General features: G+C 47.1%; 1 protein-coding gene, 1 long non-coding RNA gene and 1 other non-coding gene across 8 annotated transcripts in view; 2 read left to right on the forward strand and 1 right to left on the reverse strand.

Annotated features, from left to right (window-relative positions):
• Window positions 1–1,414: 1,414 nt before the first annotated feature.
• On the reverse strand, window positions 1,415–2,468 carry LOC120927110. Its single transcript, XR_005747034.1, has 3 exons — window positions 2,208–2,468; window positions 2,043–2,089; window positions 1,415–1,909 (listed from the first exon to the last, which is right to left on the reverse strand). It is a non-coding gene; the product is annotated as an uncharacterized LOC120927110 (long non-coding RNA).
• Window positions 2,469–8,796: 6,328 nt separating this feature from the next.
• Window positions 8,797–12,090, forward strand: part of LEMD1 (LEM domain containing 1) — a 376,965-nt gene continuing 373,671 nt past the window's right edge. For 2 of the 6 annotated variants that reach the window (XM_040337551.1, XM_040337548.1), the window contains exon 1: window positions 8,797–8,980. The gene's annotated coding sequence lies outside the window, so the exon portion shown is untranslated. The remainder of the gene's footprint in view (window positions 8,981–12,090) is intronic. The other 4 variants (XM_040337546.1, XM_040337545.1, XM_040337550.1 and 1 more) reach the window with 2 other exon arrangements.
• On the forward strand, window positions 9,177–9,248 carry TRNAW-CCA. Its single transcript has one exon. It is a non-coding gene; the product is annotated as a tRNA-Trp (tRNA).

The raw sequence follows: 12,090 nt of genomic DNA on the forward strand, positions 1-12,090 counted from the left end.
TGGCACAGTGGTGACAATTGATGGCACAGTGGCTGCGTTTTATGACATGGCACAGTGGTGCGAATTGATGGCACAGTGGCTGCGTTTGATGGCATGGCATAGTGACTGCATTTGATGGCATGGAACAGTGGTGACAATTCATGGCACAGTGGCTGCGTTTGATGGCATGGCACAGTGGCTGCATTTGATGGCATGGCACAGTGGTGCGAATTTATGGCACAGTGGCTGCGTTTGATGGCATGGCACAGTGACTGCATTTGATGGCACAGTAGGGACAATTGGCACAGTGGTGACAATGGGCACAGTGGTGACAATGGACACAGTGGTGGCAATTAAAGGGCACAGTGACATCAATGGGCACAGTGGCGACAATGGGCACAGTGTCGACAATTAAAGGGCACAGTGGTGACAATTGGCACAGTGGTGACAATTGATGGCACAGTGGCTGCGTTTGATGACATGGCACAGTGGTGCGAATTGATGGCATGGCATAGTGACTGCATTTGATGGCATGGAACAGTGGTGACAATTGATGGCACAGTAGCTGCGTTTGATGGCATGGCACAGTAGCTGCATTTGATGGCATGGCACAGTGGTGCGAATTGATGGCACAGTGGCTGCATTTGATGGCATGGCACAGTGACTGCATTTGATGGCATGGCACAGTGGTGACAATTGATGGCACAGTGGCTGCATTTGATGGGCACAGTGACGCTGCAATTTTTTTTTTCCGTTTGCGTCCCCAAAAAAATTTTGAGCACCATCCGCCACTGGAACAATACCCTTGCTATAGGTGTAGGACAGGGGTGTCAAACTACATTTCATCACGGGCCGCATCAGCATTTTGATTGCCCTCAAAAGGGCCTGTTGTATCTGTAAAATTAGATGTCGAGCGCATCTCCTGTAAAATTAGATGTCAGAAGCCACCCCACGATCAGAGGTTGAGTCCCCCACTCTGCCTTACATTACAGTGCACCCCCCCTAACCTTATGCTGCTGCTGGGAAGAAGCTGGATGCATTGCTTGAAAGCAGAAACTAAGGGTCTGGAGGAGGACTAGAGGAGGGCTGGAGCTCTCATGCAGCTGCAGGAGAGGTGCGAGGGCCACATGAAATGGCCTGGAGGGCCGGATTCGGCCCACGGGCCTCGTGTTTGACACCTGTGGTGTAGACTATTTGCATGCCTCCTGAATCCTGACTGAAGAACTCCGAGATGAGATCCTGCCTTGTTGCTAGGACATTGTTAAAGCGGAGCTCCACCCGAATTTAAAGATAATCGTAATATTACTGCTGCTACAAAACAATGCCCAAACAGATATTTTTGTTTATTAAAAATGTACAGTACCAGATATATTGAAAAAAATGGAGGATCCCCCAGGGTGGGGCTTTTTAGGCAACAGTAGTACAAGTAGTCATGGTAGATACAAAATATATAATAGTTTAATAATAACAGGACGGTATCAAACAACGTTCAGTAAACGTATATAGTACAAAGGTTTAAAAACAACTCATTAATGGGGTGTATTGGAAAAAAGGTGAAGAGTCCACAATATAAATACTGGGCCCAACGCGTTTCGGGTTTCCTTCTTCAGGGACCGAAGTATGTGTGGAGTCAGAAAGTGTAACAGACAACTTTTCTAGAAAACAAATAAATGACAATGTGTTGAAAATAATAACATACAGATGAAAAACATTAAACTGGTACAGATAAGAAAAAATCATACCACCCGAGAAGTTTCAACGGCTCAGCACACCCCTTAAAAGGACACCGCAATCGGGACGCATGGCAAGCCTCAGATGGTAAGGAGCGGAGTGAGGACTGGCATCTAATATCAATCACAGCGTAGCAAGACCTTTGGCCCGAAGTGTCACAGCGTAAAAGTTTATTGATTGTATATATATATATTTTTACCTGTCCAAAATATAAATAAGAGGACAGGATAATATCAACGGTGCCGCAGGCAACAAAAACGAAAAAGAACGCAAAAAAGGATCGCAAAAAAGAAAGCTGAACCAAGATTTTATATATGAGGCTAGAGACATACCTGTAATGACAAAAAGTGGCCAGAGAGGTCAGTAGAGGGATCGGAAGCTAAAAAATAAATGAAAGAAATAAATCCCAGTTTAGAGATGTACAGAGTATAGGAAATGGCATGTAAAGCAATAGTATGGGGGTCAGGGTGGGAAACATGAAGGGACAAAGTACTTACATGGGAAGAAAACACAAGCAGTGTAGCGTGTGTACAGCTGCTGCAGCCATCCAGCAATGTCTGACATTGTGGGGCTGCTTGGCTTTTAAATAGGAGAGGGGGAGGAGTAAGGTGGGAGGGGTCTGTAAAGGAGCCTGCGTTGCTATGGGTCAGTGTGGAAAAGGGGGCGTTGCCTCCAAGTGGGGAGAGGGGAGGGACAGGTAAGCCCTGCTCTCATCATGTGGGAGCCCGCACTAATGACGTGCAGGGAGAAAAAAAAAAAAAAAACATGGCAAGTGACCAGGAAGATCACCTGACACGGGGGTGGAGAATATGCAGAATAGTTGGTTGCATGTTGGAGAATAAGAAACGTATAATAAAGGGGGCATGACCATTACTAGTACAGGAGGAGAAGGGTATAAAAAGGGTCAGCTAGGGAAAAAGTAGTAAGAAGGATTGGAAATGCAAGATGCAAATAAATGTTTTTGTTATAGAGTGATTTGTAAACACGGTTGCTGCTCAATGCAAGCAGGGGTTTGTATATACAGTATCTTTATGTACAGGTATGCTCAGCCATAAAATTAAAGGGACAGCAATCTAAGAAGATGTTGTATTAAAAGGATATTATAATTATGCAAGAATGGGGACACGTGGGCCAAAAGGTCCAGGTGCAAAAAGGAAAAAACAGGGGCACGAAAAATGTCCACTGTGTGATCCCTGCCCCTGTTATAGGCGCAGGTATAGACCCATGGTCAAAGACACCAAAAGGTGCATGGGGACCAGGTCAAAAAAGCCGTCTCCCATGGAAGGAGGACAGACGGCTTACGTGCGCCCAGCTAAGGAGTGACAATAAGGGAGATGCCAGTCAAGCCAAAATGCGCTTCGAACGCGAATCCCCAGGGGGTGTACTGAGGGGTGAATGGGCATGGTGATAAATACAGGGAAAATCCAGTATGTATTACTGACATGGGCAAATGACAGAGTGGAGAAGGGGGTAATGAAAGGAGACAATCGGTGACATAAGGTCCTCGAAATATAGAGTGGTCTTGGTCATTCTTTTTCACAACCCCCGGAGGAGAAACCTTCCAAAAAAGGCCTAAAGCTGATCTGCTCATTGAGGCCCGGTGGAAGATTGGCCTCTAATTCGGCAATCCACCGAGTTTCATGCTGCAAGAGGATCTTATTCCAATCCCCACCTCTGGGGCTTGGATGGATCCTATCGAGGATTAAAAATTTAACCCCTGAGAAAAGTCCATTATGTTGAGACAAGATGTGGCGCCCTAGTGGTAAGTCTGGGTTGGCCGAACGCATGGCATGTAAATGCCGGGAAGCTCGCTTAAAGAATGGTAATTTGGTTTTACCCACGTAGAACCTCTTACATTGACAGGTGAGTAAGTATATTACGCCAAATGTCTTGCAATTGGCAAAGTGTCTCGGTCTGTAAGGCCGACCGTTGGGTAGTACAATATCACGCTCTATATTGATGTATCGACAGATGGAGCAACCCCCGCAGGTGAAGGTACCCTTCCTTTTGCAAGGGTCTTTCCTGAAGTTGTCCTTGAACTCACTGGCCACTAAGTGGTCTTTGAGTGAGCATGCCCGTCGGTAAGTTATCGCTGGCTCTTTTGGTACAAAGGGACCGAGTTGAGGGTCAAAAGAGAGTAGGTGCCAGAATTGTTTGAGGATTCCTCTCGTTTTTTGATGTTGAGTATGGTACTTAGTGATAAGTCTGGTAGTATCACTACCAACAGGGGACTTCTTGCCTGATTGTACTAATAGGTGTGACCTGATTTGTCCATTGGCCCGTTGAAATGATCTTTTGAGGATTTTTTTCGAGTACCCTCTATGTAGTAATCTGTCACGTAGTCCGGCTGCTTCCCGTAGGAAGGATTCCTGGGTAGAACAATTGCGTCTTAGGCGTAGATATTGACTATAGGGTATTGATCCTATCAAAGATGTGGGGTGTGCACTAGAAGCGTGCAATATTGTATTACCCGCCGTGGGTTTTCTGTAGAGCCCTGTTGATATGTACCCATCAGGGTTTTTGAGTAGGGTAACATCAAGAAAGGGGATTTGGGAATCGCTGGAGGACATTGTGAACTTTAAGTTCAGCTCGTTGCAGTTCATGATAGACATGAATGACTCGAGCTCCTCGGTCGATCCCTCCCAGATCATAAGGACATCGTCAATATATCTGAACCATCCAGATACAAGATGGATAAATGGTTCTACCGGATTACTGGTCAGGAATAATTTTTCCCACTCCCCCAGGTACAGGTTGGCATATGATGGGGCACATGAGGTCCCCATCGCTACCCCCTGTACCTGGAGGAAGTGGGAGTACCAGATATATTAGTTTGCCTTTCCGGTCAGCTGACTTCTGTTTTTTCTCGGGCATTTCTTTATTTCCTGGACCGCGCAGTGTGTTCTGGAAGCTTGTGTCATAGCTCCCTTGTGATCATATTCTGACCTGTTAGAGGAAACATCGTGTGATTTCGGGGACCAGGAAATGACGCGCCTCTGCGAATGCAGAGTAAGTACCTTGCACTGCTAGTCCGGTCTAGTGTTCTGAGGCTGTGTTTGAGGAGGCTGTGTCACAACGGGGCGGTAACTTTTAATTCCTACGCTTGCCGTTGTCATGGCAACACAGACGCTCAAGCCGCTACTCCGCCGTTGCGAGTGCGCATGCGAGATCGAGCGGTGGATGCTGGGACATCAGCATCCACCGGAACAAGGAAGTGCCTGCTTGTGGCCACAGTTAAAATGGAAACGGAACAGAACGTACAATATAAGTATATATTGCACACATAATGACAGCGGAGCGGCCGTGGGACACCAAAACCGTGAGTTTAGAAAATCACTGCCATTAACCATTTAAATAGCCCTTTAAAAAAAATCGTTTTTGCGTGGGAGATCCGCTTTAAGACACTTTCAGCCTTTACGGATAATCCCCATAATCACAGGAGCAAGCCCTTAAACCCCTGCACATGCGTTGTCCACTATCTTCTCCAACTCAGCATTGCTATTGCAACAGGGGAGAGTGCATATAAGGGAATTTAAATTGGCTGGGAATGTCTTAGCAATGTCCTAGCAACAAGCAGGACAGGATGATGCCTTCTCTGGGAGTTCATAGTAAGGTGTCCAGATTTTTAAAATGAAATCCGGTTACATATTTTTTTTTTACAATCAGTGACTCTCTGCCCATCGCTGCCCGCCTCACAGCCCCTCAAGTCTTACTCTCCGGGCCCCAGCTACTACTGGGTGGGGAGCAGAGGAAGATCACTACGCCAGGGAAGGCAAAGAGATAAGCAGGCAGGTGGCTGGCCGGGACTTGAGCCAAGGCAGAAGAACATGCAAGTGAAGCTGGATGGGCATGCACCCGAAACTCTGACGAGCACATGATCATCAGAAAGTGGCATAGATAATGGAAAAAAATAGACCACCCTAAGCTAGTAAGAGCGGGGGGTGTAATTCAGATTTTTTTAATTAATTCTGCACTGGCTGTCCTTGAAATTGTCCCAGCCCCTGTTCAAATCTAATCCGGCGACAAAACTGGGGACAGACTTGGTCCGGGGACAGTGTCCTCAATCCTGGGACTGTCCCTGGAAACCGGGGATGTCTGGTCACCCTAGTTTATAGGCCAGGCTTTGGGAGGTACTTAATGGCATACACCTATACCAAAGGCATTATTTAACTTTAGTCATAGCTGCACAGTTGTATTTTTTTATCTACAGCCACCATTTACCTGCATAGGCAGTTTTTTGGTAAAGGCAAATCAATCCTTTAAGCCTAGGTTCACACTGCTGCGAATTCAAAATCGCGGTAAAATGCGCGATTTTACCGCGATTTCGCGGCTGCGATTTTTCCGCGATTTCGGTCGCAATTTAATGTAAATCGCGGCCGGAAATCGCAAAAAGTAGTACAGGAACTACTTTTTGAAATCGCAGATGCGGCGTCGCACTGATTAGGACAGTGCCATTGCCGACAATTGCCGCCGATTTGAGATGCGATTTGACATGTCAAATCGCATCTCAAATCGTTCCAAATCGTACCCAGTGTGAACCAGGGCTCAAGGGCACTTCAGGGCTTTCCCCAACCTCAACTAATCGCTGGCTGTAGGAAGGCTGCCGCTCCAGGTGAGCACACTAGAACAATCAATGTCCACTCAGAAACCAATGGGTGCAGGCAATGCACGGGATATGCAAAAGAGGAAAGATATGGACAGCCGCACTCCAATTTTTAAAAAGACGTGCCCTTTATTGGGTAAAGGAAAAATGCACTACAGGTTTCCCACTGTGTGCTGATACCTGTAGTGCATTTTTCCTTTACCCAATAAAGGGCACGTCTTTTTAAGAAATTGGAGTGCGGCTGTCCATATCTTTCCTCTTTTGCTAATCGCTGGCTGTCCTTTACATCTAAACATCGGCAGACAACTGCGGTCGCTGTCAGCCTTTTATTGCTTTGTACGTTCTCAGCAGCAGCCACTCTCTGGATACGTTGGGTTCTTGCTGCAGCTAAAACATTTATACTGCGTGAATGAGTACTAGTCTGCAGATACTGGGAAAAGTAAAGAGCATGCCCACCAAGGGCCCTGTTTATCCACACGAGGATGCATAGATGTTCCATGCATGCCTGTGCAGGCAGTACCTGATTATATCAATTAGGATGCAGCCGCTGCAAGGACACAGATACTGCCCCCAATTTAATTTGGTTATTTAGTCACCTTTTAACTCTAAGTCAGCAGCTACAAAAACTATGCCAATGAGGTGGCACTGATATGCGGCCCTGATGGGCACTGGTAGACAGCACTGTTGGGTGGCACTGATATGCAGCACTGATGGGCATTGATAGGCGGCACTGATGGACACTCATGGGTGGCACTAGTGGGCACTGATAGGCGACACTGATGGGCACTGAAAGTAGGGTTGCCACCTCATCCCTTTAAAAAGGAACACATCTGAATTACACAGATTCTGAGGCTAATTTAATGCAGATAAGGCACCAAGTGAGTTTAATTACCTCCTTAATCAGCCACAGAACCTGTGTAATTCAGATGTGTTCCTTTTTAAAGGGATGAGGTGGCAACCCTAACTGAAAGGCTGCAACGATGGGTACTTATGGGTGGCATTGATAGGCGGCACCGCTGGGCACTGATGGGCATTGATACATGGCACTGATGGGCAATAACACTAGCACATTATGTGACACTTACCTGCAAACAAAGCCTGTGCTGTACCCACTGCAGGCCGCATCCATGTTCACACGTCTTCTTTCTGGGTCCGTGGACTAAGAGCCACGTGATGCGCCAGTCACGGCATTTACTCGTGAAGAAATGGCATGGGGGCCATTTATTCACAGCGCATGCGCCGATGACCTCATCGGTGCTGTACAAAGTAAATATTTCCTAAACGGTGCAAGTTTAGGAGATATTTACTGTACCCAGGGCTGTCTTAATGAGAGGGCACACCTGGGCACTGCCCAGGGGCCCTAGCTGCATGGGGGGCCCCTGCACTTTCCCCAAAGCAGCTGGTCCTTGAGCCCATGCTTCCCCGTAATTGGGGGCCCCATGATGGCACTGAGAGTGATAGATACACAGGGGAAGCAGTCTGCCTCCTATCTACTTGATGTCTGTTTACCTGCACTGTCATTGTAGGGGCCCCAGAGCATTACTTTGCCCAGGGGCCCATAATGCTATTAAGACGGCCCTGACTGTACCTATAAAGGTAAGCCTTATTATAGGCTTATCTATAAATTCAATTTAAAAATGGAGGTTTAACCAAGGGGTAGCATTTGAGGCTGGGGTCACACTAAAGATCGTAGCGGCTCACAGCAGGAGTCTAGTGCGTCTTCATTCACCGTTTCAGGTCCGATTACAGCCCGAATTTTTGGCTGAATTCAGACCAAAAAACACAGGATCCCTGTGCAATTCACACCAGAGCTGCTGCGGAGATGTGTGAACTGGCTCCATTGAGAGCCGGTCACAATCTCCTGCTATGCTTATTGAATGCGGCAAAACCGCATCCAATTCGCAATAATGTGAACCCAGCCTCAGGGTGGTAAAAGCATGGCTCAAGTGCTTGTTTTCACTAAAATGCAAATGAGCCCTTAGGCTTGTTAGCTGTTTTATCATCCCCTCTGAAAAGCAATCTACGTTAGATATGTTGTTTGCTTGATACCTATTTTGACCTTTGAAAGCCTGAAGCACCATACCGCAGCTGCCTGCATTACACAGGGCTGCATAGTGTTTGCAGCGTGGCCCGTGCAAATCTAACGCCTATTTTTACTGCTTCTCGGACAGCTGTGTAAACAAGGCCTTAAGTGCAAAAAAAGGAAAATAAATTAAATGGATCGATGCAACCATAAGTGAGGTTGTAATATACAAATATTGAAGTATTCTCTTTATTCATACAATTTGTCATAAAACTTGTTGGTACACAAGAACTTTCTTTAAAACCTAAAGCACATTTCATATGTGAAAACATAGGCACTAAACCTACAGTGACAACGGTCTCTAGCTCTTGGGCAACGCAGCAGCTATTCCTAGCAGTGAATCCGACATATTGAATCTCCTAACGACCTCTTGTGTGACGTCACCGCTGATTTTTCTCTCGCGGCACCATAAGCACTCGGGAGCGCGCGATACGTCTCGCACATGCGTAGAAGTAATTGCAGAGGCGTGAGCGCGCATTGTACCTGTTCTTCACTAGTTTACGGGCTTGCAGGTAGTTTGGACACCGTGAAGTTTTAAAGCCTGGCAGAACGGTATCTTGTGAAAGTGGCGCCAGCAGCTCCAGGTAAAGGGATGTGTTTTTATTTTTGTGGAGGTCTTTTGAGGTGGTTAATATAAATGAAGAAAAAAAAATTAAAATAGTTGAGTGTCATTACAAAACATGTGTATGTTACTAGGCTAAATTAATGAGATTGTTTCTGAGGTGAAAGGTTTTGCGAAGTGATATATAAATCTACATATATATAAATATATCGAGTGCAGACCTCGTGGCGCAACGGTAGCGCGTCTGACTCCAGATCAGAAGGCTGCGTGTTCGAATCACGTCGGGGTCAGCTTTTTTATTTTTATTTTTTGTGGAGTCCTTATTTTATTAAAAAGAAAAGCTCTAGGTGCTTGTTAATATCTGTTGGGTCATTTAACACCATACAATTAATAGCCGATATGCAAGCCTTTATACTAGATAATTGAATTATGAGTCCGGGTAGGGTAAGACAGCCATCTACTGGCAGCTTCTAACCAGTGTTTTCCGTCATCAACTTGTACTTGGTTTGTGTGTGAAGTGTTTTGGTTTGAAAATTCGAGAAGTCATCTTGCAGTTTTAGGGCCCTTTCACGCCATCGGACCGTATGTCCGTTTTTTTCATCCATCCGTTTACGGATGCAAAAGGCACATACATGTATCCTAGGGGTGCAATGGATCAAAAAACTCACGGTTCAGATCGCTCCTTGCATCAGAGTCACGGATCGGATCATTTTTCGGATCACCACCATATATAGTCCCCACTGTAATGTCCACATCACCCCCCCCCCCCCCCCACTGTAATGTCCACGTCATCTCCCCCGTCAGCACGCCGCTCTGGGGAGCTCACCTAGGCTGCCGGAGCTAGGCCGCCGCCGCGGCCTTTCCTATGGATTAATGATGATTAATCACCCGTACGGATTAATGATGATTCGTTGCACACCCTAATTTATCCCTATGGGATAGCGGATAAACTTCTGCTGACACCCGATCTCATCCTAGTTTTTCCATCCGTCTGCAGAGCGGATCAGGTGATAGTCGACAGACGGTCCGTGTTTATCAGCCCCCCCCCCCCCCCATAGAGGAGAGCGGAAATCTGACAGGGCTGTCCCTGCACAAGGTGCAGGGACCGCCCTGTCATCTGCCGGCTCAGCGGTGATCAACGGAGCGATTCCCCACTGAGCAAGCAGATATATAAGGAGCGGATCTTAATGGGATCCGATAGTGTGAAAGGGCCCTAAGCCTTGATTTATACTTCCAACGATCTGCAGCGGATGTCGGTGTAATCTTAACAGCCAGTGTTGCCAACCTACTAGATTGAAATTTACGTGCACGACACCCGAAATTTACTGGCGCAGCCATGATTTTACTGACATTTCACAAAAGTTCCTAAATTACATTTTTATGTGCAAATTTCAGTATTTAGGCTACAAACAAGTACACTAGGCAAATAGCAATGTGATTTAAAGTAGATATTAAAGCGGGGGTTCACCCTTAGAGGGCACTTTTCCCCCTTAGATTCCTGCTCGTTTTTACTAGGGGAATCGGCTATTTATTTTAAAATATGTGCAGTACTTACCCGTTTACGAGATGCAGCCTCTCCGTCGCTTCCGGGTATGGGCTTCGGGAATGGGCGTTCCTTCTTGATTGACAGGCTTCCGAGAGGCTTCCGACGGTCGCATCCATCGCGTCACGATTTTCCGAAAGAAGCCGAACGTCGGTGCGCAGGCGCAGTATAGAGCCGCACCGACGATGGATGCGACCGTCGGAAGCCTCTCGGAAGGCTGTCAATCAAGAAGGAACGCCCGCTCCCGAAGACCCATACCCGGAAGCGACGGAAGAAGATGCAGCTCGAAAACGGGTAAGTACTGCTCATATTTTAATACAAATAGCCGATTCCCCTAGACCGAACGAGCAGGAAGCTAAGGGGAGAAATTTTTTTTTTTTTACAAATGGGTGAACTCCCGCTTTAAGGTAAAAAAACATATCTTTGTTATTTTTGATATAATAAGGGCAAATTATTTAGTCACATCACCCCCTGCCTCCATCCCCCTCTGCCACAAACACCCCCTGCCTCCATCCCCCTCTGCGGTGCCACCAACAACCCTTGTCACCATCACCCCCTGCCTCCAATCGTCCCCTGCCTCCATCCCCCTCTGCGGTGCCACCAACACTCCCTGCCTCCATCGTCCACGCTCTGTGGTGCCACCATCCCCCCTCTGCGGTGCCACCATCACCCCTTGCCTCCAATCACCCCCCTGCCACGAACACCCCCTGCCTCCATCACCCACCCTCTGCGGTGCCACCATCCCCCTCTGCGGTGCCACAATCACCCCCTGCCTCCATTGACCCCTGCCTCCATTCCCCTCTGCGGTGCCACCAACAACCCCTGCCTCCAATCACCCCCTACCACTAACACCCCCTGCCTCCATCGCCCTCTGTGGTGCCACCGCAGCCACCATCACCCCTTGCCTCCATCGCCCTCTGTGGTGCCACCGCAGCCACCATCACCCCCTGCCTCCAATCTCCATGCGCAGTTCCAAGCCAAACCGATCTCGGCTATTTTTACTGGCACATTCCCGCTACGGACATTTACGAACGGGGGAAAAAAAGTGCCCATTTTTAGGAACTGTGTGTAAAAATACGGACGGTTGGCAACACTGACAACAGTGTTTGCCCACAACTGGGCACATAGTACAAAAGTACCATGCGGTCAGGTTGCAGTATGGTTCCAAAATTGGTGCATGCATAACTTTGATGCGATTTTATGTGCATTTTTTAAATGAATGGGCTCAAATTATGCCGCACTCAGCCCCAGTTCACACTTATGCAGTGCGGGATTTACAGCGATTCCCTGCCACCTCATCCCTTTAAAACTAAACTCATATTACACAGGTTCTGTGGCTGATTGAGGTGGTAATTAAATTCACTTGGTGCCTTGCCTAAATTAAATTGGCTCCAGAACCTGTGCAATTAATATGTGTTTGGTTTTTAAGGGATGAGGTGACAACCCTAAATCCTGCACTGCATCAAAATCTCACTGCATTCGTGCAAACCGCTGCAAGTATTAATGTTAAGATAACGACACCCCAAAAACAGTTTGTAAAACAGTGCGATTGACTTCCAGTACAATCCGATTCCAGTGCAGAAAAAAAT

The sequence above is a fragment of the Rana temporaria genome, chromosome 2 (genome assembly GCF_905171775.1).
Source record: "Rana temporaria chromosome 2, aRanTem1.1, whole genome shotgun sequence".
NCBI lineage: Eukaryota > Metazoa > Chordata > Amphibia > Anura > Ranidae > Rana > Rana temporaria.